Here is a 6,000-nt window from a genome sequence, read left to right as displayed (position 1 = left end):
TGGCCGGCCATTTCCGTTGGTGCAGCTCACGGCTTCGTTTTACCATGTCAGGGATAAGAAGAAAACTTTTCAAGAACCCCCCAAACCCCAACTGAGAGCTATTATCACACACCCAAAATCACTGTAAATCCAACAATAAAATCATCTGTTAACAAAGAGAAACGGCTTGGATGTTTGAACCATTAATCTTCAACCTTATCTGTCTGTTATTTGCTTTTCCATCTTCTTTTTCTTTTTGTACTTTGATATTAGCTGGTAAGCGGAAGCAGAAATTTCATCAGAGGTCACAGACGGCTCTTGTGCTTTAGATTTAAGTGGCCATATTCTGATATTCTTTCATATGTTGGGATAAGATGTCAGAATGATCTTCTGAAAGCACAATTGGGTGTACTTGGTGGACCTTAACGTTTGATTTACTGGACCATGTTAGTTTTCCCTAGCTTTTGATCTTCACTTTCAAAGATTAAGATAGAATAGGCAGCCAGATTCGGATAAAAGATTGAAAGGGAACATTATCTTCCACTTTTAAAGGGAATATAGAACACATTTTCTGTAACCTCTTCCATCACACAGTAGAGGTAACTTCTTGTCAAGCCTAGTCCATAACTTTATTTGAAATGATAAGCCATTATTAGGAACATTCAGTATTGATCCATATTTGCAGTTACATGCTTGTAAAGAAATCGGAAACATATCAACCAATGCGTGATCTGAGTTTCAATTAAGAGCTGTGGGTTACATTTGGGTTTATTCTAATCACATTTGATGGTTATATGGTTTAATGAAGATTTATGAAACTTCCTTGTGTCGTTCCAAGACTCACTTTGTAGTCCAATTTAGCTAAAACCTGTTTTCAATGAAACCATCATTTACTGAAGGCTCAATATTCATTTAGTTACAATTATTGTGTCACTTGTTTCATTTACTCTGTACCTATTCAATTACTTGTTTCATCTAATGGGTAGAAATTCAATATCCATTTTTCTTCACCCAATTATCCTCAAGCAAACATCTAAGAAGGTATGTGAGTGGATGAGCTAAAGGTTCAAAATTATGGCATTTCACCTCATTAACTTATAGGATAACATTAAAATATGTAAGAATGTTAAATAAATATCAATTGAACATTTTTTAAAACTCACATTCAAAGTATCATGAAAAAAGAAGAAGCTTTGCACAATCATTTATAGAAGGGCTAAAATTATTTCTCTTTGTCTTCGAAGAGTAGTTAAATAAAAGATGTCTTCATTGGTCAATGTTTCTAATCAGACCAAATCAATGGATTGAACTAGGTTCTATCTAACCTTGTCCCCTAGTCAATTCTAATATATATATATATAAAGATGTGAAACTAGGGACCAGGAAAACAATTGACCTAGTAGCATGGTTTTTACAATTCTAGGGATGAAGAAAAAACAAACTTGTAAAAGTTAGATCGGTTTTTCCATCTCGTATTCAACTATGTAGATGGAGGAAGTGATAAGGGATTATATTCCCTTCGGTTCAAGAGATAAGATTTCTTATCTTCCCTTCAATTAGGAGATAAGATCTCCATGATTGTATTTATCATTTATGTTCTAAATTATATAAATACCACTCTTAATCAATGCAAAGACATGGTTCAGTTTAGTCTCTGATATGGTATCAGAGCATATTGATTAATCCTCTGTATCTGCTTTCTTCCAAAAAAAATTTCAGAATTTTCTCTGTCTATCACTCCCACTTTGCAACACCCTCTCCAGTGGAAAATCACACCGACCAAGCTTCCGTGCGCCTCCAACAATTGAAGTTGAGCCACTAAAAGTGATGGATTACATCCTCGACATCTCTTCCTCTTCTCTACTCATTTGATGTCTTTGATCTACGCCGCATTGACCATCTCGTCATACCCAAAATCTATACCTCCGTGCTCAACGAGAGCATCGGAAGTCACAAGCAGACCTACAGACGATTCCACCTTTGCTTACGACCTTTACCAATAAATTTTTGGCCACTATTTCAAGCCTCATTCACCATTTCTGAAAGGAGAACTCGCAAACCACTGCCATAGTTGTTGTAGGATGTCGCATCAATCAAAACTCGCTGCTAACTGTCATCGTCCATCGATTTGGGCCTCACTGTTGCCACCACCTATTGATTTCGAATTTCGATCATTGTTTCTATCACTGATTTCTCATTGAATCTACCACCATATCTCTTTCTGACATTGTGGGCTTTTCGTACCCCCAGCCATAGCAATCAAACCTTCCTGACCCTCGCCGAATTTGCAACGATGCCGTCATCATCCCCTCTCACCGGCTCAGAGCTCCTTCCTCATTTTTTGAACATTTGCATCGTCGCCATTACCGAAGACCATCACCTCCGTCATCGTCGTCAAAGACTGGGAGACAGCCAATTATGCTCCCCCTGTGTCGAGCTTCGATTAATCATCCTAATTAAATGAAGCCCTAAAGGGGAATTGCGCACATGTGTGATTGTCAAACATGTGACCTAAGTCACTCACACGTGCGAGAGAGAGAAAAAAAATCCTAATCAACGACTGCCTACTCATTAATTCTCCATTCTAGCTAACTACAAACCTCTCTCCAAATTCAAACCTTTCCATCTTGGCTCAAATTTGTCCTTATCGGGCATGATCTTGGATACAATGATGGCTCCAAACCATGTCCACCGAAAACCCTTGCTGCAAATTTATTCCCAAATTCAAGCATCTCCCTCTTAGCTTAAATTCGTCCTAATTAGATATGATCTCCTTAGGTACATTGATTGCTCCAAATCCTGTCTATAAAAAATCTTTACAAAAAATCTCTTCCCAAATTCAAGTCTCTCCCTCTTGGCCTAAATTCATCTTTATCTGGTATGATCTCCTTACAAAAATATCGATACATTCACAGTTTCAATTGCTAAGAGACAAGATTGACCTTTCTAACTATAACCTATCTTGAGGGGGCAAGATAAAGGATTATCTTCCCTTCGGTTCAGGAGATAAGATTTTTTATCTTCCCTTCGATTTAGGAGATAAGATCTCCATGATTGTATTTATAATTTATGTTCTAAATTGTATAAAACCACTGTTAATTAATACAAAGACATGGTTTAATTCAGCCTCTCATAGGAATCCAGTCTACATGCAATCATCACATGAGTGGAAAGTGGAGGGCACTTGCCCTCCCCACTTTGGGGAGAATTACTCCCTCAATTTTTAAAAGGGACATTTACCAAAATACCGGATTTCAAAATCCTGTTTACCAAGATAACGAATTCCAAAACATATTTCCAAGACTACCGAATTTTAAAGTTTGAAATCCATGTCTGTCAACTTGCCACTTCACCAAAACCTATCCATCGTGGCGCCACATCAGTTTTCTCTAAAATCTAAAATTCCTCTCACTTCTGTCTTTTTCTCTTCTTACCACATCTCCACCACGACCTGCTGCCAAAATACGAAGATGATCCCTTTGAGACCAAAGACGAAGACGATCCCTTTCTCTCTTTACCCTCTTCTGGCATAGGAAGAGGAAAGATTAAGAGTGCGAAGAGGATGAGGAGGAGGATTTTAGAAACGATAAAGAAGACAGTGGCACTGCACTTTTTTCAGAAAAATGCCCTCTTCCTCAGGATAAATTACTCCATGAAAAAATCTCTACATATTACTGGCTTTTTGTTAGTTCCCACTAGCAATTTGAATAGTTGTGTATGATAAAATGGAAGGTCAAACTTTCATAACTGTTTATGAACGATGGAGTTACAACTTATGACTTCTTCAACGCTTTGAAAACTCTCAGAAATAAAATAAATCCATGAGTTGGTCCCGTTAATGCAGTGGCATGTGTCCTCCTGGAGACAGTTTGAGAAAGGGATCGTCTTCGTCTTCTGGTGGCAAGTCATGGTGGAGAAGGGCAGGAAGAGAGAAAGACAAAAGTGATAAGTTTTAGGTTTTACATAAAACTGACATGGCGCTACAATGGATATATTTTGGTGATGTGGCAAGTTGGGTAATGTTTTCGCTATGCCAAATAGAGCCTAACCTATGGATTGATGTTTTAGCTTGGCTGTGTAAGTTGAGTTACACCAAGTGGAGCCAAGTTTGAGCTTGCTCCATCCATAGATCAACATAAAGTTTTAGGCTTTTAGCCCTCGTTTAGAGGTAGGCACGAGTCAGGTCGGGGTCAAGTTTCCTGAAACCCAAACTAAATAAAAAATGAAATATCAAACCTGACTTTGACCCAATCACTAACCCCACAATGTTGTTCCTAAAAACCTGACCCATCCCTGTCTCGTCCCTACCCTGTTTTATATTTGTGCTTCGTCCCCAATCCAAAACTTAACAAATTCTTTTTTTGCCTCATCCATGGAGTGAAACCTGAGCCTGAGGTTTTTGGGTTGGGTCCTATTAGTTTACCCATGAAACCCAACCCAATACCCATCCTACACTCTTTTCATGATAAATAAGTCAAATAAAAAAAATGAGTGTTTTATTTCAAAAAATCTCATTTTTCATTTGAGTTTCTTTAATTCGTTTGGGTAAGAAAAGAAGAAAGAGGAAGGAAAGACAAAACTTCTATGTGGGTGGCTCCTTTCTCATCCATAGGCAAAATCTGTCTCTCATTGTTCTCTCTTATTCCTTTCAAGGTTCGTTTCTTTGATAATAACGAGAGAAGTATAATCACTCCCTAAGGGGAAATTGGAACTTGGAAGACATTTGACTGTCGAAGAAATGATCCCTTATGTTTGATATCTCCCTAGATTTGATTGCTAACTTGCGGTGGATGTAGAGAAGAATGAGATCCCTCCGACATTTTCTTCTTTAATTTTTTCTTCCATTTCTCCCAGAAAGCTCTGGGTGTAACATAACTCGACCGCCGACGCCCTTTTAGTCCTATCACCGCCTAGATTTCATGCTTACAGAAGTTATTCCCAGATTTAGACCCCCAAGGTCCCTTGAGCGGCACCAGACACAAAATCATAAAGTCCGTGATAGGAAGAAAAGATCTCCTGAAAGATGTGAATTTCCTGCAAGTGAAGTTACTGCGTTACAACGTAGGAGGGCCGATCAAAAACTGGTTTTGTACAGTATCTCCAATCATCACATCACGACTCTTCTCATTTATCACCTACATTATTGTACCGAGAAGGACGCTGAACAAGGCTGTGGTGTCCTTGCTAGGGGTCAAAAGACTCTAGCTGTCTCAGAGGAGGCACGCATGTCATCCTTGAGGCGACAGACCTAACCTTAATGGCGATTGAACTTTCATTTTCATGGAACTACTTTCACGTTTCAACTACTTAATGATTGGCCAGAAATTCAATCACGGAAGAAGAGGTAAGAAAAATAATGAAGCAACCCTGTTGCAGATGTTTACTTTCTGTGGAATCGGGTGTAGTTCTTAACTTTCCCAGTTTCGTCTTCCTTCTGAACATTTTTTTGCCTTTAAGTTTACTTAGACAATGTTTTATATTCCAATTTCATACAGAGTCATAACTTCCAGTACTCGTTAAGGAGCTAAAAGTACAAAAACAAATGAAACATCATAAAAAATTAACTTAGAAAGAATGAAAATATGTTGTTAGGTTTGGATATGATGGCTATCATGGATAGTCGGTGCAACTGACTTGATTAAATCTTTTGTGCGTTTTGTTCTTTCTTCCATTAGACATTACAACTCTACTTTCTTGATTGAAGACTTTTAAGCCAAGTATTAAGCTCTAGTATGTAGTTGAAGTACTCCTAGATCTATATTCGGTGCAATGTCACTGTGAGACACGACGTCCAACTGATCCATTGATGAAAAAGACAACTGAGTGTCTTAAATACAAAAGACCCCACAGTCTTCTTCTCTTTCCTTACTGTAACTCAAATCTCTTAGAAATAAAACTGTATATTTCACGAACCAGTTTTTACTCTGAAGACTGTTTCTTCCTTGGTGGAGTAAGGATTATCTTGAACCAGTTGAGTTTGATCGTTACACAGGCAAGAGAAAATGAAAACCAAGGTACGGA

Source organism: Aristolochia californica, unplaced genomic scaffold, assembly GCF_029961685.1.
Source record: "Aristolochia californica isolate CCGP_79_NKW_82.1479 unplaced genomic scaffold, dmAriCali1.0.hap1 SCAF_12, whole genome shotgun sequence".
Taxonomy (NCBI): domain Eukaryota; kingdom Viridiplantae; phylum Streptophyta; class Magnoliopsida; order Piperales; family Aristolochiaceae; genus Aristolochia; species Aristolochia californica.
Note: the sequence above shows the minus strand (reverse complement) of the source record.